The 25,997-nt window shown below is 47.2% G+C and overlaps 1 long non-coding RNA gene across 1 annotated transcript; it reads left to right on the top strand.

Moving 5' to 3' along the window:
* Positions 1–24,137: 24,137 nt before the first annotated feature.
* Positions 24,138–25,402, top strand: LOC116791843. The gene is made up of 3 exons (XR_004358884.1): positions 24,138–24,214; positions 24,692–24,777; positions 25,203–25,402. It is a non-coding gene; the product is annotated as an uncharacterized LOC116791843 (long non-coding RNA).
* The last annotated feature ends 595 nt before the right edge of the window (positions 25,403–25,997 follow it).

Below are 25,997 nucleotides of genomic sequence, written 5' to 3'. Positions count from 1 at the left end.
AGGACACCCCTGGAATTACCCAGGGTTGGTGCTGTGACCACTTCCATGGGGAGTCTCTTCCAGTGCTCAGCCAAGTCTTTCTTGGTGTTCCTTGAACCAAACTTCACCCCTGACATAAGAAAACAGCCTTGGATGTGTCATCTCCACATCCATAAACACTGGGGTCAATCCAAAGTCATCACAGACTGGTTTGGGTCGGAAGGGACCTGAAATCCATCTCATCCCACCCCCTGCCATGGGTAGGGACACCTCCCATAGACCAGGTTGCTCCTGTTAATCTTACCCAGGTCTGGCATCATGATCCAAAAGGTTCTTAAAACCCTTTCCTTGGTGGTAACACTCCAAAGCCAAAGCAGAACCAGGGCATTATTTCCAAGGTTTATCAGCTCCTCAGTTATCCCATTCCCTGTTTCTTTGGCTCCCCCTCCCACCAGCTGCCTTATTTGCTGTGTGCAGCCCTCAATATTAACCACAATCCAGGTTCTTAATGTTTAATGTGTGGCTGATGGGATCCCTCAGCATCCAGCAGAGCCTTTGAATAAAGGGCAGCCCAGAAAAAAAAACTTAAATGCAAACAAAAAAGCAGCACGTGAAACCCTAAGATAGAAGCTGGGCACACTCAATCTGGGAAAGCAAAGAGCTACAGTTGGTATGAATAATTCAAAAACAGCCTCAGACAAATGATCTCAGGTCTGGAAGGAAATGCTAAAATCTCTGGAGTCTGCAGCTCTTTCTATTACAGCCTGGTTCATGCTCAGTGGGGTTTTCCCTGGGGTTATTTTTTACTCTTTTTTAAAATATATATATATATATACATACATACACACAAATAAACAGTCAGATAGGATGTTCAGATAGCACATCCAGCAGACCCCAGAGAAATATTTGGATTTTACATTCATTTCTGCCCTGTAAATTATTCATTAACAGGGATCACGCAATGGGGGGAAAATTAAAGATTGGCAAATTAGTTTTCATTTGTTTATGTTAATTATTTAGCATCCTTCCCTTCTATTAGGAAGGACACAGAGGGAGATTAGTCTTGTTCTGAGGCTGTGTTTGCTCCCCAGACAACACACAATTAGCATTGCTATGGCTACTTTTGTGCACCATCTAGAGAAATGACTCCACTGCCCAGATCTGCTGCTGAGACCTTGTGGAATATGCTGGGTTTCCAAAACTGCAGATCTGCCTGGGGAGATTTTTCAAAAAATAGGCTACTGGGTCTTTATTTACAGATTAAAAAAAAAAAAAAAAAAAATCAATGATTGGTTCCAGGACCCTTCCCTGAATTCAGCTGAGGCTTCACCCCAGGACACTGAACCTCCTTCTCCACCCCAGGACACTCCAGCCAGCTGGAGTTTTACCTCCAAGGTCAGACACAGTCGTTCCTCTTCAACGAGAGATTTCAAAGAGAGAGTCATCCCCATTTCAATGGTGTTGATGGGTTATTTATTTACTGTGTTCAGCTCTGGGCTCCTCAGGACAGGAGGGACACGGAGCTCCTGGAGTGGGTCCAATGAGAACCATGGAAAGGGTGAAGGGACTGGAGCATCTCCCTCACAAGGATAAGTTGAGGGAGCTGGGGCTGTTCTGCCTCTCTGGGCAACCTGGGCCAAGAATTCCTTCCCAATATCCCATCTAGCCCTGCCCTCTGGCAGTGGGAAGCCATTCCCTCTTATCCTGTCATTCCATCCCCCATAAACAGTCTCTCTCCATTTTTCTTGTAGTTCCTTCAGGTCCTGGAAGCAGAGCTGCTCCACCCCTCTGAGCAACTTGGTGCCTCCTCTGGACTCCCCCAACAAGTCCATGTCCTCCCTGTGCTGGAAAATCCAGAGCTGGAGTGAGGAATATCTAGGTCCTGGCAGGCACAGGTACCCCAGGGGAGACAGCTCAGTGCTGCATCAGAGGAGCTTTATTGGAACTGAGGTTCCATCCCTCCCCAGGGGGGGCAGAACTGACCCTCACATTAAGTATATTTATGAGACAAAACCCCACCATTCTAATTCTGTCCATTTATCCCAGTTAGTTTTGCTGCAGAGCAAATATTAATATAAATAGCCCTGCAAAACACTCTGCGATGCTGAAGCCAAATTTCCTGCCTGCTGAAAAGCAGAAGCTCCTTCCTATTAAGTGATTCATTAAAAACAAGCTTCCTCCCCTGACCTAGACCTCACAAAGAACCAGCAGATTGGAATTAGCAGCAGAAACAAGACCCAAGAGCGAGTTTAAACCAATGATTTAAACCAATGATTTAAGCTTCACTTTACACAGACGGTCACGGTGATAAAGTTGTGCCCATCCACAGGATTCCAGGGCCCTCCCTGGGTTAAAAACTGGAGCTGCTCACAAAGCTCACCCAGGAGGGTGGGAGGGCTCTGCCAAAAGGGAATCCTGAATTTCGTGTTCTGCTTTTTATTACAAATTGTGAATTTTCCTCTGAACACTCAATAAAGTGAAAAGAGAGAGGAAAGGAAAAATAAAGCCCAGTTTTTTAGTCAATGCTTATTTGTGGAGAAATACCACGTTTTTAGAATTATGAATGAGACTGTGCAATAATCACTCATTTTAGCAGAAACACTTGCAGCTTGGAATCATGGAATTGTTAAGTTTGGAAAAGCCCTCTGAGGTCACTGAGTCCAATCATTAACCCAGCACTGCCAAGGCCACCCTAACCCATGTCCTCAAGGGCCACATTTAGAGAGCTTTTAAATCCCCCCAGGGATGGGGATCCACCCTGGACAGCCCTTTCCATGAGGAAATATTCCCTAATATCCAATCTAAACCTTCCCTGACCATGAAGATCATCCAGTTCTACCCCCTGCCATGGGCAAGGACACCTTCCACTAATCCCAGGTTGCTCCAAGACCACTGGGATGCTTCCAGGGATCCAGGGGCAGCCACAACTTCTCTGGGCAACCTGTGCCAGGGCCTCCCCACCCTCACAGCCAGGAATTTCTGTTAATGGAACCAAAGGTTTCTCACACACAACTAAAACTCCAGATCATTTCTAACCAGGACACTGCCAAGGGCTCCAAAGCACGTTGGAAAATCATTTCTCCTCCCCCACCATAATGAGGAAGGTGAACCTTCATCTAACTAGAAATATCTTCACACAGATGAAGGTTTGTGCTAATTTAAATTTCCCCACCAGGACACAGATAGATTCCAAGATAAATGTAATTTTTGAACTCCAGCACTGTCACTGCACAGTGAAAAAACCAGGGAATTAAAGAGTTCCAAGTATCATTCTGGCTGCACATGCCTCGCTTCCATTAATGAAAATTAATGGAGAAAGGCTGTTTTCCTGGCCAAGAGTCCCAAAAGCAGGGAACTTTTTAATAGAGCATCACCTTTCTAGAAATTATTATCAAGCTCTGTTCTCGTCAACACTATGGAAAAGGGAGATTCTCCAACGTAATTGCTTCGTGGTTCTTGGCTCAGATCTTGGCAAGGCAAATTCCTCTTCATTCCAATGGCAATTAACCCTCTGGAAGGGGCACCTGGGCAAGGGCAGCAGAAACCCTTCCCATTTGTTGGGTGGCAAAACTGGTCCTTGCTCAGAACAAGCCACAAATAACCAGAGCATCCAAATCCTCCAGGAATTATTCACACATTTGGGGCTCCACATTCCAATTATTATAACCAACACTAATTCCCAAAATCAATTCACAGTTTCTTGTAACTCTAGAAACTGGGTTGTCATGGTGAATATTTATGAGGTTGATAAAACAACCTTGTGGGGAGTGGTTTTGCTCAGGCACAAACGATGTGCGGTGGGAATTTTCTGGGGTTTCACACAAACTGGTTGGGTGACAGGAGAGGTTTCCTCAGGCTGGGGAGATCCTGCCCTGCTCCACACCTTCCCCATGGCTACAGCAACTGGTCACCACTTCCAGCTCCTCTTTCCTGAGTGTTGCTGCTTTTCCCAGAAGCCAACCCAGCTGCTTGTCCAGCTTCTGCCTTCAGCTTTTGCTGCAGGAGCATCAGCACTTCAGGGGGGATTAAATAAAAATATTCCCAAGCAGCTGCTTATCTCCCAAAATTTAAATTCACTGACTGCACCCTCAGAGGTGACACTTGTGGCACCAAGGCTTGGGAACTTGTAGGATCTTGGCTTCAAGAGTTGGGTTGACTTTCCTCAAACTACACCTGCCACAGCATCCCTGTCGTGAAGGTTTTACTGTCACAGTTCCCCCAGCACACTTGTATTATCCCAAATATTAGCTCCATGGTTTTAATGGGAATTTCAATAATTTATCACCTGGATTACCAGAGCTGCCTTTTCTGTGCTTGCCTCTTAATAAGTCTTAATGCTGAGCAAACTGACAGTGAACAAGTCATCTAAACAAGTCCATTCTTTATATTTACAGTTAGAATTTTCAGCTGGAAAGGTTTGATCTCGTTCTTAGAATGCTCTAAAGGATTTCACTTACTTAAATTAGCACTTTCCCATGGACCAAAGTGTCTCACCTCTAAAAATCTGAACTCCCTGCCCAGAGAGAGCCGTGTTCTGGTTATGGAATCAGCTGCCTCAATTTTTAAATTCCTTTTAAATTGTCCTTAAAAAAAAAAAGAAGTGATTGTCATGCTATGATACCCTTTGGTTGAAAACTTCTTCATTAATTTGGAGGAAGATTAATGAACTTTCCTTTCACGTTTTAAACACAGTTCTAAACATTGTGGCTTAATAACTTTTTTGTCTGACCCTTACTGGTTTCTTTTCCCTAAATGAGATTCCTGAGTAACAAACAGGTTTGGGAACAGAAAATGTACAGTTAAAGGGGTTTGTGAAGCTGGAGTGTTCCCCTGGGGGTGGAACAGCAGCAGAAGCAGTTTTGGGGGGGAGATGGGCAGCTCATCCCCACAATCCCTTGGATCAGGACACACCAAAGGAAGAGGCAGTGCCCAGTTCTCCCTTGGCAGTGGGCACCTGCCAGTGCCACTGGCTGTGCCCTGGGTTCTGTGCTGGCAGAGGCAGTGAAAGGTTGATGCTGCTCATCCTTCCCTCTTCAGTCATGGCCAGAAATCATCTCCAGTGCCCAAACCCTTCCTTTGGGGACTGAAACCTTCCTATTTGTTCATCCACATAGAGCAGCTCCTCCACACCTGAGCTCCTCTGCTGCCTTCCCTGAGGGGGTTTCCAGCTCTCCCTGCTGGGCAGCAGGAGCACCACCATCCCCAGGAACACCAGCACAACACCAGGACATTCTCCTCTGGCGTTTTCCCAATAATCACTGGGATTGTATTGCCTTTTCTCCCTCCTCCCAAGCACTGGGTTTACATTTTCATCAAGGTCTCTCTCCCAGGGCTCATCTCTCATGCCAATGACCAGCTCAGAGCCCATCCCTTCCCCCATGAAGTGCAGATTTTCCCCACATCCTCATCCATTCCCACTCCCCACGATGACCTTCACTCAATGCCTGCTCACAGGCTCCTTTGGCCACTCTCACACCCAACCACCCTCACTAACCCAACAACTTCTCATCCCCAGGAAACATCTCCATGTCCTAATCACCCATTTCTGAGAAAAAGTCATGAAGGATAAAAAAAATTCAGATAAAACAGGCAGCTCATTGACTGGTGATCTGGCAGTAAATAAACCTTCAGATAACACCAGCCTGATTTTCAAAGCTGTCTGCCACTGCATCAGCCAGAGGAGAAACTTCAAAGTGGGTAATTAGCTGTACTTATTGACCTCATCTGAAAAGAAAAGTCCATTTCTCAGGACAGGCTTGTGCAGGAACCAGATTCTAGTGAGACATCTCCATTTTTATGAGCGTGGTTCAAAGGAAAGAAGAATATCTGGTTTGTCACCTTGTGCCATTTCACACCTTGGCACTTTCTAATGGCAAGTTTACAGCTAATCAAACCTATCCTAATTCGGAATCCAAAGGGAGAAAGGGTCTCTTGCTTCATTATTCATTGATCTGTGCAGAGGTTTCTGTTCCACTCAGCATTTAAAAGAAATGTTTGAGTGTTAACAGAAATGGAGACTTCAAACACCTGGCAAAAAGGATGTCTTGATCATTCAAACCTTAAATAGTCAAAATACTCCAGCTCTTTATATTCCATTTCGAGCCTGGTAAAATTAAACAAAAGCAAAAATAAAAAAAAACCAAAACAAAACACCTCCCCCAACCTTCCCTGTTTAAAAATGAATTGAATTTTGCTTCTGGAATTCTGTACAGTCAGGAGATGGAAAGGAAATGGAAAGGAAAACAAGACACTGGATCCCAGAGCCATAAATCAAGATTTCAGGCCAGTTTAAACATGATGGGAAAATGCAGCTGGAGGATCTGGGTCAGTCTGGTTGATCCACTGGCACAACAAAACCCCACAGTCCTGCTGAGCTGGTTTTCTCCCCTCAGAGGGTACAAAGCAGGTTCCTGTCAGGAATTCAGCTCCCTGAGCCACGTGCAGGAAACATTCACACCAACCTGCAGCTGAGAATGTGTGTTCAGCTAATAAGAAAATATCTGTGTGCTGCTGTTTAATGGCCAGTGGAAATGGAATTGTCTCCAGAGCAATTTAGGGTTGATTTTGCAGCCTTGCTGCTCCAAAGAACAAGAGTCAGGATCAGTTAATCACAGACTAAGACTGATCTTTCCTTCCCAAGCCTCCAGGTCCCCCTAATTCTGCTCCTCACCTTGCAACACTTTTATCTTTGAGGTTTGTTCAACACCTCATAAAATTAGTGTTCCTTGTTATTTCCGTGGCTGCTCCGTCCTGAAAAGCTGGAAAAGCTCTTGCTCCTCAAAGCTTTTCTGCCCAAGCAGACACAAAACTCCCAGACTCAACATTTATTTTTATAGACTATGCTAGAAGTGAAACCTGCCATGGAGCCACTCATATATGTATAGATATTTTATACATACATATATTTATGCATATCTATATGCATATATATTTATGCATATATATTAATAAATATAAACATACATTTTATATATTTATGCATATATATTCATAAATGTAAATATACATTTATATATTTTATATGTATTTATATATAAATATGTATAGATGAATATATAAATATATATATTTATGTATAAATATTTGAGGTGCCAGTAGAAAGTAATGAGATAAAACCCCACCTGACTTTGTGGAACTGCCCAGTCTGATTAGACTAAAACTTGAAGGTTTTAACAAGTTAAGCTTTGCCTAAGAGATAAAACTGCTCTTGCTGCTGCTCAGCTGAGAACTCAGTAACAAATAAGCCCAGCTGAGCCTTTCCAGGCTAGTTTGATTCAGATAAAATGTGCAGAAGGGGCCTTTTCATAGTCCCAGTTTCCTGAAAACATCCATTCTTAGGAAGATTTAAAAGACAGGACAGGAAATTAAGGCCCCAACTCGCAGACATCACAAGATCAGATAAAAAAAAAGGAGAAAATACCAAATCACAGCGTTCACAAACAAAACCTGGTGTAATGAAAGGTGTCCCTGTCACAGCAGGGGGGGGTGGAACGAGAAGATTTTTAAGGTCCCTTCCAAGCCAAACCATTCTGGGATTCCATGAAAAGAACTTCATGCACTGCCCACCCCCAGATGGTGTCAGTCAGGGGAGGTAAAACCATTGAAACACCGAGGTCTGGCACCATTTCAGGGGTGTGGGTTTGGACTTCACCCTTAAATCCCATCAGGAACAAGAGCAACGGATGGGAGCTGGTCTGGGAATAAAACTGCCCTTGATGCACCTGCTGGACACCAAGGATTCCCCCCCTCCTTTGCCACCACCCCAGGGGATGTTGCCCCTGGCACCAACAGCAGCCCCTGGGGATGTCTGAGCAACAGCCAGCACAGAGACAGAAAACGTTTCATTTTTTAAATTTAATTTTTTAATATATCCTTGTAAGTACTTCCCACCTCATTCCCTGCATGAGGGGATCAGCAGAGAGGTACCTGAGGATCATCAGTAACTCAGTCTCTGTTGCCACTAATGAGCCTGTTAATTGGGGCTCCAAGAGAAGCCTGACTGGGCAATGGGCAGAGAGTGAAGGCTTTGATCCAGTGGCAAAGCCAGAGAGTCCAGGGGACATTTCTGTGGGCTTTGAGGGAGCCTGTGCAGCTGGGACTGGCATTTCGCTGCTGTGCAAGGTGAAATATTGGGATAATGGTAACTGGAGTTTTTGCATGGCTTCAGAAAAATAGAAATAATTAAAATCCTAAACCCAAGCCCACACAGCTCTTCACTCCCTGGAAACCCCAGGGCAGCATCAGCACTGCTGTGTCAGAAAATATTGTTCTGGAGCTGCAGATCCACTCTTCCACAGAATCCAAGAATCCCTGAGGTTGGAAAAGCCCTCCCAGCCCATGGATCCCCCCTGTGCCCGACGCCCACCTTGTCCCCCAGCCCAGAGCACTGAGTGCCATGTCCAGGCCTTCCTGGGACACCTCCAGGGCTGGGAACTCCAAACCACCCTGGGCAGCCCCTGCCAGTGCCTGACCACCCTTTCCATGGAGAAATTCCTCCTACTGTCCATCCTGAACCTGCCCAAGAAGAGCAACAGCAGGAACCCTTCCTTTGAAACACCTGCACCCTTCCTCCATCTCAGTGGCAGAAAGGACTGTAACTCAACTCCCCAGACATTTGAATTTTTCTGTCATTACAAAGCAAGACAGAGCCCTTGGGCTCCCACCTGGAAGAACCTGCCTGATGACAGCTCTTCTTTTCAAGGTGCTTCTACAGCACCTCCAATTCTGAAAGTTCCCCCGTTACCTCCAAAGATCTTTCCCAGCTGAGCCTGTGAGTGAAACATCCCATTTTCACCAATAACGCTCCAAGAACAGAAGGAACACCACTAAAGCAACACAGAACCACTGCCAAGCTACAACAAGGTCACAGGAGTGAACTTTATTGGCTGAAAAGCTGCAGAAAAGGTCAAACAGTCACGAGGAGTCTCATCCCTGAGGATTCAGTTTGTGTGTGTGAGGTGAGGGTGGGAGCTGCAGTGAAATGTTATATAAATGTTAAGCTGAAGCTGCTGCCTTAATGCTGTGGTCGTATCTCTGGCAACTGCAGCATTAACAGGATATATCTGTCACAATCTGGAGCTTCAGGTTTAAAGAGAAAAGCAAATGTTGGCACTGGGTGTTCATCTGCCCCGTTTATCATGGATTGCTGGAGCTGGGAAAGGTCAAATCGCTGCTTCTCCAGCAAACTCTTTACAAGGAGATAAACTTTGACTGTGGGAAGGAAAGGTCAGGTTGATAAGGCTCTGTGATCTCCCTGAGCCAGCCCCTGCTCAGCGTTTGAAACAGTGCAAAGATCCTTTTGTTGCTGGGGCAGTTAGGGGTGTTTGGGCAGGGACCAGCAGGTACCAGCCATGCCAAGGGAAACCACCCCCTTCCATCCCGTGCTGGGCTCTCTGGTGTGAAACAGAGGCATGGGCTGGGGTCATTGTGAGCACATAATTCTCCCTCAGCCTCCTTTGGAAAGCATCACAAGCCACCACAAAACATAAGTCCTAAGCTTAGGAATTAAGCCTGGAAAGTATCAAGTGGTTCTGTGGTTTACTGAGCATTTCCTTGCTGGGAAATCATTTTTACAGGCGCAGTAAGCCAACACAAAACACAAAAGCACCGTGACCCCAAAGCTCTGCCATCCCAACCCAAGCAACTTCTGAGCCCAAGCCTCAGCAGCACCTTCTTCTACTGGAGAATCCCAGGCTGGGTTGGGCTGGAGGGATCTTAAAGCTCATCCAGTGCCACTCCTGCCATGGGAAGGGACACCTTCCACTAGCCCAGGTTGTTCCAACCTGGCCTTGGACACTTCCAGGGATCCAGGGGCAGCCACAGCTTCTCTGGGTAACCCTCAGAGCCAGGGATTCCTTCCCAATATCCCATCTCCCCCTGCCCTCTGGCAGTTTAAAGGGTTAGGGAGGTGCCTCCAGCACAGCAGCATCTCCTGAGCAGGCAGAATCCAAAGCCCAAAGTGCTCCTGTGATGTGAGGACTGGTGGTTTCTCACAAGGTCAATAAGATTTACTTTGCTCCTCCACCAGCACTGCCAAAAAAAAAAAACCCCAACCACGAGTGGGATGAAGCATTTTTCCAAGATTTGCTTAGTGTCCAAATACGTTTTTAAAAGCCAAGCACAAACTGAAGCCTGGCTCCCATCAGTCAAGGCTCCTGTCCAAATTCCTTAGGATTTCTTGCTGCCACAGCAGAACACGAGGAGCTACACAAACATTTGGATTTATTAGAAGTTTTTCCTGTTGGATGCTTAGAGGAAAACAAAGTAATTTTTCAAGGAGGTTTTCCTGCCTAATCAAGAACCCTCCACCCTCTAAGAAACAAAGGATTGGCTCAGTCTTTGTTTCAGAGCAGTCCCCGTGCAATGGGATAACAGGAATGATGTTGCTGATCCTGGGAAACACTTGTGTTCCTGCCCAAGGACTGACCACTGGAAAAGAGCTACTGGGACGAAGAACCACATCATTACAAGCCCAGAGAACTTAATTATCACTACATTTAGCAGTGAGGCACTACAGGCTATTGAGGGAGTGAATGGATTTCTATTTAAATCTCGTGTTTCCCCTTTCTAATTTCAGCAGACAGAGGAGCAGCACAATGCACTTAATCAATAATTGCTGTATCTATGGCAGTCATTACTTCCCTTGCCATCACACAGGAGGTTGGTGCCCGTTCTCCAAACCTGGATCTCAGGTTTGGGCTTTGGGAGCCCCCCTGTCCAAGGAGCACATGGAGCAGTTTTGTTCTGCCACTGATTCTTCTCACAGGGAGAACAAGCTTTTCCACCCACATCCTATCAGATCCTTCCATTTTAATATTGTGGGGCTTGAAAATAATACCCCAAGCATATCTGAGGCCATCACCTGGATAGGACTTGGAGACTGACCCAGCTGGAAGAACAGGCTGCTCACTCTTACTCCAGAGCACCAAACCATCCACTTGCAGCAGTTCCACATTTTGGATTTTTAGAGAGATGAAGCAGTTTGGATTGTTCAGTCTCATTTGCTATTTGGTAACACCCAGAATTTTCCCTGTCCATTCCAGCACTGAATCATAACCCCTGGCTCACCAAGGACACTTTTGGCAGAAACCAGACCCTCAATTCTTATAGGGGGACTTCAAGGGAGAGAGGACCCACCAGGCCTACAGACAAACTGCTCTGCTCACAGTTTAGCCTTACACATGTCATTATTTTGGCCTCATTTTCCACTTGCATTCATCTGTTTGTGGCAGCTGAGCTCCCAGGGCTGCCCAGGGGAGCCTGCCCTGCTGTCCTGTGTGCTGGCAGAGCACAAAGAGGAGGGTGCTGAGTTGGGCTCATGCTCCCTGCAAAGGATGTGCTGCAGCAACCCCTCCCAGCTGAACATTCCTAAAGGGTCCGGTGCATTGAGCACTGGCATTGTCATCCTTCCTCTGGGAGTGTCTGCAAGGACACAGATTTTTCTCCATGAAGAAAGTTGGATTTTTTTTGTTTGTTTTAAAAAGAGCACAAACCCCACTAACGGTGGAGGCATTGGTGATCAGAGCACGTGCCTGTCTGCACACAACACCAGCAGCCCTAAGACCAGATCCAGGGGGAAGCAGCACTCCAAGAATGTGACTTTTGCTGGCACCTAATTAGCCCTGCAGTGCACTGCTGCTGGTCCATGATCAGGATCAAAGGTGATGAACCAGGGAATCCAAGCTGGAATTACTGCCCAGGTTTAGGACTCCACCACAAGCAGTGAATTATCCCTTTAGTCCTTTTCCTCAGCCCAGGCTGAGGGAAGGGGGGAGAGACTCCCAGCACGGGGGGATGTGTCCCCTCACTCATTATCCTGCCACAGCAGGCTCTGCTGATGTGCCCTTCAAAGCTTCCACACTGAGCTGGCTCAAAACAAAGCCCGGCTTTGCCAGTCCATTAACTCAGCAACACTCACCCTGAGCCTCCAAGAGGTGAGGGGATGCTGTGAAAAACAAGCTGCACAGACACCAAGCTCAGAGCTCTTCCCTCCACAGCTCTGTAATCTTTAATTTAACCAGCATTATTGTCTCAGGAAATGATGCTGCTCCTGGACTGTCCAGCAACCCGCTCCCTGAAACTATTAATCCAAACTCCAGCCCCAGGTAAAAGCTCAGTGTCCCAATATTCAATATTTCTGATCCACTTCATTAAGGAACAGTTCAATAAACAGCAATACAAAGAGGGGAAGCACTCCCAGCTGCTCTGCAAGTTATGAGGATGGTAAGTGAAAAAAAAAAAATAGCTCTGGGAAGTGTTTACCCCTTCATCTCCCAAATAATTAGGAATACATGAGATCACGTTACACTTCCTAAACAGGGTGTGGTAATGGCTCCTGTTTGTCACAGTAAGGCAGCTCTGGGGGGTTCCAGTGGAAATGGGAACCATTTGTTTCCCTTCTGCAGTGCAGCAGGAGCTGCCACACTTGTTAAGGAGCAGCAGGGACAGCTCCAACTGGGATTGTTTTAAATTACCCACAGAGTTCCTGGGTGTGCAGGCACTGGGCTGGGCTATAACTCCCTGAAATGGTGCTCCCCGTGCTCTGCAGGAGCAGAGAATAAAATGTGACACAAAGCATCCTGTAATTACAGCTCTGCTTTATGGAACATCACTGAGACACCACGGGATGGATGACACAGCACCCAGGAGCTGCTGCTACCCCAAACTGTAGCAGCTCAGGAGAGGCTGAGCTGAAATGAGTGATGGGTTTGTGAAAAACCAAGAGCCTTTATTGTTTTGGGAGCATGTGAAGAACAAACCTCTGCCTTTACAGGCAGTTCTACAAGTCCTTAACCTCTTAACATTGATTTCTGTTGGAGGGCTCTGCAGAGGTCTCACCTTGGGACCTCCTGGGGGCAGAAGGGAAGGCAATTCCTGTTCCCAGAGGGATTATTGCCCACAAAACCTACTCCATCAGATGATGCAGCTCCAGGATGCACATTCCTCTTGCTTTGGGAAGAAGGAATCAGACAAGGCTACTCTGACCTAAAAGATACCAGGACAGCTAATGTAGAATCATGGAATATCCTGAGCTTGAAGGGACACACAGGGATCGTAAGTCCAACTCCTGTCCCTGCACAGACACCTCAACAATCCCACCCTGTCCCTCAGAGCATCATCCAAACCCTCCTGGAGCTCTGGCAGCCTTGGGGCCGTGCCCACTGCCCTGGGGAGCCTGGGCAGTGCCCAACCACCCTCGGGGTGAACCATTTCCAGCCTAAATATACACCAGGGGGGTAATAAATGCTGTAGCCTTTTACCCCTCCAATTCCCCTTTATTACAAAACTATCACATGTAGGATGGCTGCAGCACTTCTCCTCTGCCCAAAACCTTTCAGGCCAGACCTCATCTCCTCTGCCTCCACCCCTGCATTGCTGACTGGCCCCTGCACCCCTGGATATGCCCTTTCCCTCCTGCCCCTCCTTTGCATCCCAACCTGCATTTCACCTGCTCCTGAGAACAAGGAAGCCCTCAGGCTCCAAAGCAGTTTTAAAAAATTGTTTCAGTCCTACAACATTAAGCTGCTTATTACAGAACAGCAGCTTCACCCCTGGGCTGGAGCAGGTGAATAAATCTTCCCCCAGCAGGTTGGTTTTGCCCCCTCAGCCCTTCTCCCTTTCAATGATACCTTGTCCCCTGCATTGCCCCGACAGATTTTTGTATGCATAACTTTTTCCAGATGGCAGATTCAGTGCAGACAGTGATTTCCATAATTTAAATCTGCTCACTGGCATAAATTATATCCCAACACCCTGCGGGTTTCCTTCCAGCTCGGGCAGTGCCCAGGCAGGGGGATGGATCCCAGGGGGCTCTGCGGGACCCAGCTCAGCAATGGCACAGGTGGGAGAGCTGAAATGAAGGAATTATTTCCTCCTGGCCATAACTCAGAGCGGGATGTGCTCCCAACAGCAGCACTGTTGTGTTGGAGGGAGCTCCATCCACAGGTTTAGCTGGGAGGCTGCTCCAGAGTCAGGGAGAGCTGCTGGGGACACATCTGGGCTTTCCCACGAGGAGAAACACAAGGTTGTGCTCCAAGTGAGCTGAAATAAATACCCCATTAGCGATTATCTTCTCCCTGAGATCAGGGCTGTCACCTCTCCAGGATCCAAAGCAGCACATCCCTCAGAACCGTGTGTCTGCGGGGCCAGGTGGACACAGCCCCCCCAGACAGGAGCCTCCTGCCAAATGTGAAGCTGTTCACCTTCCAGAGAGCTCCAGTTTATCCTGAACAGAAGTTTCTGTCCCCAAATACACCCAGCAGTGAGTGAAACCCAAAAGCACTCCGACCAGAAATGTGCTGGCAAACACGGAATGCAAATGTATTCCTGTTCCAGGGAACATAAGTCTGAATCCCAAAATAAGCCCCAGTACCAGCTAAAACACACACATTTCCCCACATCTTGTCTTGCTTCCATCAATTCAGTGGCACGAGGAGGCAATTGCCATGGTTAACATATGCACTGCATTAAGGCTGGCCAAGATTTCACATTCTTTTGTTAATTTGGCAGAGGGGAAAGACACAATAGAAGAGAGCCCTACAATTTGCAGCCATCTGTGATACTGCAAACAGTAATAAACTTGAAAAGTGCTGTTATTATATGTTACCACTCCGAGCCAGCCAATGTCTTCAAACATTTATGCCTCTTATGTCTAAATTAATGCCTCTTAATTTCTGTACTGAAAATGTGTTTCCAGCCTTCTCTCCCCATTACATGACCATTAATCTTGTCCACTGGATTAGGCTCCCTGAGTACAATACAATTTACCCTGTCAGAGATCACTGCAGGGCTCATTTTTATAAATGTAAGATGCTGAATTACTCTATTACTTAATGCTGTTATTTTTAGGGCTGTGACAGGCACCACGAGCACTCAGTGTCTTGGGCCACTTCATCTCCAGGCAGAGAACCCCCCTCTGGTGGGGCACATCCATCACCTCAGGACGTGAACATGAAGCTCTCCACCAATTAAACCCAGAGTTTCAATTAAAATCTGTGTCAGAATATTCATGGGGCTTCTCCCAGTGACAGGTCTCCCTGCAACTCCCCTCCCCCAGCCCTGGGTGAATATGTTTTCTGTCCTCATGGTGAATCTCCTGTCAACCTTCTGCCAGGGAAAAATTCCAGAGGCTCCTCAGCAGCCATGGGGGGTCACATCCATCATCCCCAGGCCTCTGTTCTACTTTTAATTATGTCCCTTCCAATCATAAACCCACGGAGAATGCGGCTTTTAAATTGCAGAGCAGCCATTAAATTCCCTGCTCCAGTGACATTAACCTGCTTTGTTTCTTGGAGGAAGGCAGAGATTACCTTGTTTTCCAGACTTCACAAAAGATAACTTTGCCCAAAGTCACAGTCATTTTAAAATTACTCGTGTTTTGTGTCACACACACTCCCTGTGATGCTGCATTGAGCTCTGAGAATCATTTCCAATCAGCAGCAGTGCTTGTAAATGGGTAATCCAAGATCAATCCTTCTGCCCAGGACACACAGCTCAGTTTGAACACTCTGCTTTAATTTTACCTAGTTAATAAAATAAAATATGATGTTTTTCATGTGGTTTATCCCATGTATGATTAACTTACAAAATCTGCTGCAGTGTCAGTGATTTGCAAAATACTTCAAACCCATTATATTATCATTTAAAATCCATGAACCAAAGCACCAAATGTCACAAAACTCGATTAAAAAAAAAAAAGAAGAGTTACTCTAAAAGTACAGTTTGGGTCTGTACTTTTAGATACAAGCAGATTCCAGTTTTGTGACTATTGGGATGAGGAGTTTGACACAAATCTAAGCAGTTGCTGAAACACTGACCCAAAAATGGGTTTACACACACGTGTCCCCCCCCTTTAGGCTGAGCTTAAACCCCAGCAGCAGCTCCCAGGCAGTTTTGGCAGCTCTGCCTTTGTGAGTGGACATTTTCCATCCCAATTCCAAAGCGATCCCGCCGATGTTTGGGATCAATGAGCACCACGACAGCCTTGCTGTTCAATGGAAAATGCCCCATCAGGCACTGTTGGCCTCCTGCATTTCCCAGGGAAAGAAGGAAATAAGAGAGGCTAAAATTTGGGATGTTTTGGGGAAAGGAAAAACAGAAGACTAGCTAAATAGTACCCTAAAATTTAGGCACCTAGAAAAACAGAATGCTCCACAGTCCAGGTTCCTGAGAAACTACAGCCTTGAGGATCTTTTGGGGAGGATTTAAAATAAAATATTATTTAAAAAACAACCTAAAGAAGGAATTGCTATGGTATTGCCCAAGGAAACAACCCTCACTCTGTGTTTGGAACAGTCTGGAAGATGGTGTTTGCCCTGACTGACAATTTCCACAGGACATGAACTGGTTTAAACAAAAGGTTTCTTAAAGAACTGCTCATTTATTCACCTTTGAGCACGTAAAACACTTTAAATACTTAAAAACAGCTTAACTGAAGCGATTTAAAGCATTAAGTGTTAATAAAACCCCCTCATCTGAAGGGTCTGTGTTCCTGAAAGCAGCTTGTTTGCATTGTTCTTCTAAAATAAACCGAGTTGAACACTGTCCAAGTGTTGTTTTTAATAAATGTAAATAATATTCTGAAGCAGGGATGAAGTGGCAGCAGTTGAGGGGTAGCTGAGCTCCCATGGAATGTCAATGAATTCCCTGCTTGAGTATCAGGGACAAAATAAGCAAAAACTTTCCCAGCTTGAAAGGAGCTTCCCAGAGCTCCAGAGCTGCACTTTTGTTATTTATGTAGGGAAAAGAGATGAGCAGCAGATGAGATTAACAGCAAGTCAAACCTAATGAAGACTGTAAAGAACACTGAATTTAGATGAAATTAAGGGCAGATTAAACTTGTCATTAACGAGTGAAATGCAAGAGACACTGGAGAATGTAATTAAGATTTACATGTAAACCTCATGGCAACATTCCTGCAGCTGGGAGGTTAGACCCAGATTGGGAATCATGGAATGATTAAGGCTGGAAAAGACCTTTAAGGTCACCAAATCCAACCATCAACCAGTAGCACCACCACCACTAAAAAAGCTCCTCCAGTGCCACATCCAGGTGGTTCTGGGACACTTGAATGAAGCCTCAGCCCATGGAAAATCACCAGAGTGGCCAGGATGGGGAAAAGTTTCTCATCTCCCATCAGAGAAGGGATGGAGAGGAGCAGCCCCATAAACCCTCTGGGAAAAAATTACAGGGATTACAGCGATTTCTGGGATTGAATATTGGCATTTTTTGGAAAAGGAGCACAAAATTCCAACAGAACCCATGAAATGCTCTCCCACAGCAGCCCCTGAGTTCAGAAGACACGGCCCAGCAGGATCTTGCCAATGGAAAGGCAGGTTGGGATATCCAGGATAAAAGGATAACAATGGATAGGTGACCACAGAATTCCCAGCTGAGGCTCTGGACCACAAGGTGAGTGGTTTCCCCTGACAGGATATCAGTGACCTGCTGCCACCACTGTGACAGGGGCACCTCTGCCCCATTTACCCACCTGGGGCTTCAGGGAGGGCACATTTATTAAAAAATAGATTAAAAAAAAAAATTAAAATAAGAACATAAGTTTTGGGGTTTTTTTCACCTCCTCCAGATTGCACATTGCCAGTGAACACACATAAAACTGGTAAATCAATGGTAAGGCAAGATAAAAATAGCTAAAAATAAGTTTATAATTTATTACATTTCATACAGAGGACAGGGAACTCTGTCCTCAGTCACTGCATGAAAGACTTGGAATGGGAAGGAGATAAAAAGTGAGGAGAAAGATAAAAATAGAGAAAAACTAACATCAAACATTCCAATTTTACTTCCTAGTCCTTCTTTCCTTAAGTAGTCTCCAAGTAATTTAGGAGATGGGAGGAAATCTCTCCTAACAGGATTCATAACATATAATTCTTCAATTCTAAAAAATAAAATATGATGTTTTTCCCGTGGTTTATCCCATTTATGATTAACTTACAAAATCTGCTGCAGTGTCAGTGATTTGCAAAATACTTCAAACCTGCTGTATTATCATTTAAAATCCATGAACCGAAGCACCAAATGTCACAAAACTCAATTAAAAAAAAAAAAAAGAGTTACTCTAAAAGCTGTGAATATTTGTGTTTCACATCTGCAAGTTCTCCTCTGCAAACACAGAAGGTCAGAAATACATTTTTTTCATTAAAAACGGGAAGCAAGACCATTTTCTGCAGAAAATGGAGCTGCAAAACAAACAGAAAGTTCTTCCTAATACTGAGGCATCGACACCACCTAATTTGACCTCACAGACCTGATGCAAAAATCTCCACTAAAGCAAAAAGTGCAATTTTAACCATATTTCCCTCTTTGGGTTTTGTTCTTTCAGGGCCTTTTTTGATGAAGTTCCACTAAAACCTGCTTTGGATTCACCCCAGAGACACCTCCTGGCTTGAGAAATAAGAGCTGAGGTCACATTTTTGACTACAGCACTTCCAAAAGTGTTCACTTGGACTGATCAGGGGTTTGTGTTTGTTCCTAATGGATATTCCAACAGGGAGTGTCACAGGAAAGGAAGGGATGAATTAAGAACTTTGCATCAGGCTTTAAAATACCCTGAGAGTCCCCAGAAAGAAGAGCCAACCTTTGCTGGGTTGTACCACTGCTGTCAACATCCTGATTGCTGCAGGAATTTAGCCAGAGCAAGGTCTGGACTGACTGGAACACACAAAAAGGGAATGATCCATTCACCCGCCCTCGGCAGGAAGGGGGGGAAATAAAAGGAACAAAATCAACACAACCCACAAAATCCAGAAGCTTCTCTGCCTGTCACCATCTCCAGCAGGCACCTGCAGACCAGGCAGTGCTCCCATACACCTCCTTCCCCAGAGCTTCCAACTGTATCCCAAAGATTTGAATTCCTGGGCTTTCACAGATTGCAGACTGGTTTGGGCTGGAAGGACCTTAAAGCCCATCCAGTGCCACCCCCTGCCATGGCCAGGGACACCTCCCACTGTCCCAGGTTGCTCCAAGCCCCGTCCAACCTGGCCTTGGACACTCCCAGGGATGGGGCAGCTGACAGCAGTTGTCTTTCCATCATCTGTCCATGAGCTGATAAATGAAGGGACGATGCTTTGGCAAAGAGCTGCTCTGTGGGAACAGAGCAAGGACAGGTTTTCTGAGGAAAGGTCATTCCAGTACAACCATTCCTCAGCTGCACCTCCCTGTGCTTTAGGACAGAGTTTAACTAAACCCCAGCTCTCACCAAGCCTCAGGAGTGACTCTGCTCCCAGAGCTGTGCTCTCCGTGTTCCTGGAGAGCCCAGGGAGGGTATTTTTCAGGGCAGAAATGCCAGCTGAGAATCAGCTGAAGTGATGCATTTTTCTCCCAAGGATAACAACCCCAACTCCAGTGTCTGACACTGTCTGACCTGTGCAGCTGCAGCTCTGTCCTGGACAAGGATGGGAAAACAAAAGGGAAAGGGAAATCCTCCAGCTGGGGACAGAGGATCCTGTGACCCAATCCTGCATCAGCAGGTGCCACAGCTCAGGGATGGGAAGGGCCCACCAAGAACATCCCTGGTTGTCCTTCAGTGTTTTCCTGGATGTGATGCCCAGTTAACCTCCACACCCCTTGAGTTTCCATTCCAAATATTGGTTTTCTCCCTGTGCTTTCAATAAGAATCATTTATTTCCTGGTTGAAATATGAAAGTCTGTCCTACATTACCCGAGGTGGGCTGTGGGCAGAGGTGGCCACATCCCATTTTACCAGCAGAGATGGTAAATCCCTGAGGGAATCCTGTCAGGACTCACTGTCAAAGATGAGCTTATGGTAGGACTTGTGGAAACAGAGGGAAAAAGGGTCACTCCAAAAGGATTTTCCTCGTTCCTGATCATTCTCAGCAAGAGCAGAGCTGTAAGGTGTAGGGAGCTGCATTTTTTAATGTATTCTAGGATTGTATAAAAAGTGTTTCTGTTCCTTAACCAAAGATTAAAGCCATGAGCCCTCGAGCTCCAGTGCCTGACTGGTGCTCCAGCACCAACACAGTCCTGGCTGCTTATCCCAAACTGCTCTACCCAGACAACAGAATGTTTCCAAGGCCCTGGAAGGAAGTGCCAGATCTGCTGGGTTTGCTTTGCTCTGATGAATCCCCTGTTCCTGAGGGGATGGGAATGCAGCTCATTAGGCCCTTTGTCAAGGTGTGACCGCTGCTCTGCTGCTCCCTGGCAAGGGAACGTTGGCAGCAGCTCCTGTGATCACCAGCCACTGCTGCTGAAAGATTGCCAAGCCTAATGTTTCTGGGATGATGCCTGGGATGGCAAGAGAAAGCTCGGGCTCGGCCACCTGGGGTGCAGCAGGAATGGCTGGGATGGATGTGCCAGAAGGGCTGGGATGGATGTGCCAGGAGGGCAGGGATGGCTGGGATGGATGTGCCAGGAGGGCTGCAGGGATGGATGTGCCAGGAGGGCTGCAGGGATGGATGTGCCAGGAGGGCTGCAGGGATGGATGTGCCAGGAGGGCTGCAGGGATGGATGTGCCAGGAGGGCTGCAGGGATGGATGTGCCAGGAGGGCTGCAGGGATGGATGTGCCAGGAGGGCTGCAGGGATGGATGTGCCAGGAGGGCTGCAGGGATGGATGTGCCAGGAGGGCTGCAGGGATGGATGTGCCAGGAGGGCTGCAGGGATGGATGTGCCAGGAGGGCTGCAGGGATGGATGTGCCAGGAGGGCTGCAGGGATGGATGTGCCAGGAGGGCTGCAGGGATGGATGTGCCAGGAAGGCAGGGATGGATGTGCCAGGAGGGCAGGGATGGATGTGCCAGGAGGGCAGGGCTGCAGGAGGTGGGACCATGGCAAGAATAAACAATATGGGCTAAATTAACACCCTGCAGTGAGGACCCCTTATCAGGGATGAACGGTAGGAATAGAAGGCAAAAGGTCACTCTAAAAGGATTTTCCTCTTTCTTTATCATTCTTAGAAGGAACAGAGCTTTGAAGGGTAGGAAACTGCATTTTTGATGTATTCTTGTATTGGATGAAGGTGTTTCTGTGCCTTAAAGAAAGCCAGTACAGAAAAAGCTACAAAATGGTCTGGTAGGTTTTCTTCTTAAAAAACACACAACAAAACCAACCAAACAAGGCATCATTTGGTTTCTTGCAAATGTATCAACCTTTTCCTGAGGAGCTTCTCAAAACATTCCTACTGGACCAGGAATAGTTTATATTTCCTACAGTCAAAAGCTTCTGTCACAGAATCACAAAATCCTGGAGAGGTTTGGGTTGGAAGGGACCTTAAAGCCCATCCAGTGCCACCCCCTGCCATGGGCAGGGACACCTTCCACCAGCCCAGGTTGCTCCAAGCCCCATCCAACCTGGCCTTGGACACTTCCAAGGATGGGGCAGCCACAGCTTCTCTGGGCAACCTGTGCCAGGGCCTCCCCACCCTCCCAGTTCTGTCCTGAGCAGTTGACACCAGCCATGAAACACTTCCAACACACCCCAAAGAACAGCTCCTGTGTATTTGGGACAGTGAACAAAGGGCTTTATTATTATTATTATCATTATTATTTTATTTCTCTAGTTTGTGCTCAGAGGAAAATGCTTCTTCTCAGCTCCTGAGTTTAACAAATACCCAACCCCAAAGAAAATCTCCCACCCTGTTCTTCAGGGAGACAAATGTACCATGGGAACAACAGCACAAAGCTGATAAAAACCTGCTCAAACACAGTCAATAAATCTGGAAGCAGCAACACAACCAAGGCCGAGTCAGGTCCATCCTGCTGACACCCAACCAAAGGCAACACTCGAGTTCCAGGGACAATTCAGCTTCAGGACACAGCCCCAAAACCCAGCCCAGGGAGTCCCAGAGCTTTGGGTGGTTGGGACTTGCTCAGAGGAGCAGGTTCTGCCCAGCAGCATCTCCACAGACTTTGCAATTCCCAGTCACCTTTCCCAGGGGGAAAGGCAGCTTTCCAGGGACAATGGGAGCCATGGAGGCTGAGGAAGAGCAGCCACCTCTCTCCAGAGCCTGCAGGTTATTCCACAGGGCAAATTCCACATTTTGCTCCCCCCACGACACGTTTGAACACTCCTCCTTTCAAGGTGCAAATGTGGATGATAAACAGCTCCAGGAGATCCCTCTCCACTCACATTCCCAACCCTCCCAAGAAGAGGAATAACACTTTCTTACCTGTTTTTCACCACCATCACTCAGGTCCAAGGGTGCAGAGGGAGGCAGGGGAAAGGCAAAGCTGGCTCTCCCTGCTCCAAAAGGCTCCAGCTCCCACCCCACCGGGGTGGAGATACCAACACCTCGGGAATTGGCCTCCTCCCCCCTCAGCCAGCGTGGCTGGGGCTAATTCCCAGGATTTCAGGTGCAGCAATTAGAGTTATTACCACAGACACCCTCCAGCAGACACCTGGTTGCTTTTAGGCTGATGCACCGAGGTGGCACATCATGCACTGAGAGGGGAGTGCTCCATAAAACCCCCAAATTCCTGGAAAAACTGATCACCCCGGGAGGGAAACCAACCTAGAGATCACCAACACATGGAATTTGTTCTTGTCCCGGGCTGTTGGCTGGGTGGGAAGAGCAGGGAAAGCTACAGGGAGCGGGGGATTTGTGTCACCGAGGATTGCGACGACCCTACAAAGTGTTTGTGCAAATCCTTTTGGGAAATTCCAGCCGTGCTGGGAGGACAAGGGCTCGGGAGCACTTCCTGCAAATCCCTTTGCTCTTAAGGAGCTTAGTTGTTTTCGGATATGTCCCTAAAATCAGCCACGGTGGGTTGATGACGCCGATCTCCGCATCCAGCGGCTCGCACGGAGCATCCAACACGACATTCTCAGTCCTGGGCTGGAATTCCTGGAAAAGTTCCCCCTGTTCTCCTGCTTTTATTGTCCTAATTCCTCACCAGCACAGCGTGGCTGCTGTTGAAAAGCACCTTTGCATTTAATAGCCCTGTTGAACACCTACATTTTACGGGTGTTTTAAACGCTCCAAATTTAACAGTCCTATTTAAACACCTCATTGAATTCTGAAAATAACCCCGAGTTTTACTACGAATTTCTTTTGCCATGGACTGGCAATAGGGATTTTTAAGAAAAACCTGAATCCAGTTACCCAGTGTAATGTGTGCTGTATTTATTTTGTCACAGCTCTTTTTCAGTGCTTAAGCAGTAAAATTTCATTTGGCTCCCTGTTGGGGTTCTTTTGCCTGCTGTAAAAAAAGACCCTACAACAGGGAAATTTTCCTATATTCAGCATAATTGTGTCTTTATCATCTCATGCATTACAGCTCTACCCCAAGAAATAATTCAGTGTGATTCCCCTCCTTGAAAGTAGGAGTTTCAGGTGGGTGAGTGGTTTATATCCCTGATTTTTCCTATTTAGGAAATGACATATATTTTGCTTTTAGCACCAGGAAGCAGCTTCTCTGAGCCATCCTGGTCAGGGGAGGACTGGCTGTGACTGAGGAGCATTGTCACAGTCAATGCTTGGGGTCAAACACCATCTCCAACAGGTCTCTTGTTTCCAGGTGTTACTAAATCCATCCTCAGACTGCCTGGGGAATCCCCCCCAGTGCCACGGGCTGGGAGCTCCTTTCCTCTTTGCCTCCTCACAGCTCAGTCTGGACCATCTCCTCCAATTTAATGGCCCATTTCAGTGTCTGCCATGGCAGCCTGGTTCTCCCAACACCCATTTATCACCATTCCCAGTTTTCCTAAGGCCAGCTTGAGGGCTCCACTCCTTCACCATCCCTTTAAATGAAGTGTTGTCTCAGCTCAGCTGACTCCCCTCCTCACAGAGGTGCTGAAGAAGAGCTGATCTTTCCCTCACAGATATTTTCCCAAACACTGCTTTTTTTCTTTTTTTCATCTCAAAACCACTTTTTAGACTCTCTGATCTTGCTAAATGAAACTGTCTCCACATCCTTCCCAAGCAGAGCTGCCTTCACCCCGTGACCAAACTCCAGTTAAACCCCAGACATCCCTATTTTTTCCCAGGACATTCCCAGGGGTACCTGGGTCATTGTGCACATTGTATTTACCCATCCAGGCTGGTGCAGAGGAGCAGTTTGGACCCAGGTGCCAGCCCCTGTTGCTCAGGGGACATCACAGTGAGCTGGGACAACAGCTGGGGGTTCCACATCTCCTGCCCACCTCAATTCTGGCCCTCCTGGTGCTCCAGGATGTCACAATGCAGGTTTTTCAGATGTCAAAAGTGTTGAATATTTGGTTTAGTGTGTTTTCCCAGCTGAAATCAGGACACTTAAGAGCCACAGGTACCCAAAACAGTAAAATTTCACCTTCAGAGAGCACAGCACAACCAATATGTCATTTACTACTGTATTTTCTGTGGCATCCAGGGAAATTGCTGTAAGTACAAACACCTGCCTTGCATTTGATCTCAGCCCCGTGTTTCAGGCCTGTACAAGCTTCTGAACACAAACCAAGGATTTAGCCCTTGGGCATAGAAATGGTCCCCTGGGTTTTGTTGAGATTGCAGGAGTCCACAAACTGCAGGAGTGAGAACCTGCAGGGGCCTCAAACGACATAAAATCGGAGTTTTAAGAGGCCAGAGATTTAAAGCAAGGGAAGGTCTCACATTCTATCTGTTCTTTGAAATGCACAGTGCAGGCGGGGGGGGAAGTGTTGGACACAAAGCCAGAGGCTTTTCCAGAGCTGCACTGAGAACATGAAGTGAGTCCCAGCACCTCATTGCCCAGGGAAATTCTTTATGGATTTCTTTTATTTATAAGACTCCTGTGGAGCTCCTCCGACCTACTGGAAAGCTGAAAAACTTGAACCAAGGCAGCAAAAGGAATGAAAACACATCCAGCTCTAGGTAAATCAGGTATTCCTAAAGCAGCCTTTTTTTTTTTTTTTCCTGTGCAATTTAGCAAATGAGTTTACATTGTCTGACAAGTTGTCCTGGAAAACATAAAAGCTCAGATTAATTCCAGCTTTGTCGAAAGGATAATTCAATATTTGCTTCTTTCCACCCACCCACACGAGAGCTGGGAGCAGTGGCAGATCCATCAATACCGATATGCTAAACCTCCTCCTCCTCCTTTCCCACTGGGTTAAGAGGAGGGATTGTCTGGGCAGGAGGGATCCTCACCCCCTGGGTCGGATCCCTGCCCATGGAATGCCTGAGGAAACACTCCCAGCCAGCTGGGACTCCCTGTGGTGTCTCCTGTTCCTCTGCTCTGTCTCCTCGGAGTTAAAACCCCCCCGGTTTAGTTTCCACCCTGTGGTATTTCCATCCAGCCACTTCCATCCATCCCATTCTGCTGGATAGCCTTGGAATGCTGTGGACACATCCCAGCAGTGTTTGGAAAAGCCTCGTGGGCTGTTTGTGCCCTGGACAGAGAGGGTGCCCCGTTTGGGATGTCCAGGAACACCCGGGGGGAGCTGCTCTTGAGGGAAGCTCTGCTGAGAGAACACAGGATTCGCCCCTAAACCAGCTGGAAATCTGTGAATCTCTGCCTGTTACAACTCCTGGGGCAGGAAGGCCAAAAATAAAGGCTCGATCAATCCGAGCTGAATGACTTCAGTCCCCTGCCCACCGGGGGAGCCCGGATTGGTCCCGCCGCGTTCCCTGGATGACTTCATCGGGATCCAGCCCCGCTCCCCGCGCTGCTCCCGGCACAGCCCGCAGCTTTTCCCCGCTCACGAACAGCTGAACTCTTGGCTCCGGGAGCCCTGCATTGATCTGCTATTCCAGGGCTCGGATTCCTGCGTCCAGGGCTCGGATTCCTGCGGAATCCCGAGGCTGAGCCCCCCGTGGTGTCACCCCGCGAACCGCAGCCACGGTTTTTCCCCCAATAATTGCAGAGCCAAAGGCAAAAGGCTGTTGAACCCGGAGAAATCCCGGCACGGCAGCGTGGCCAGCGGTCGGCACAGCCCTCCCAATTCCCAGGCATCTTCTCCAAACTGTCCCCACACGGAGATGCTTCTCCCCTTTCCCAGCCCCACATCTCAGCTTCCCCGATAAACTCACACCTTAGGAATCGCGTCTTGCTAAGCTCCGTTTGTTCGAACCTCAAGGAAAAAGTGCTGCCT

This window comes from Chiroxiphia lanceolata, chromosome 10 (genome assembly GCF_009829145.1).
Source record: "Chiroxiphia lanceolata isolate bChiLan1 chromosome 10, bChiLan1.pri, whole genome shotgun sequence".
Classification (NCBI taxonomy): Eukaryota; Metazoa; Chordata; class Aves; order Passeriformes; family Pipridae; genus Chiroxiphia; species Chiroxiphia lanceolata.
The sequence above is the reverse complement of the archived record's forward strand: the minus strand, read 5'-3'. Positions and strand labels throughout refer to the sequence as shown.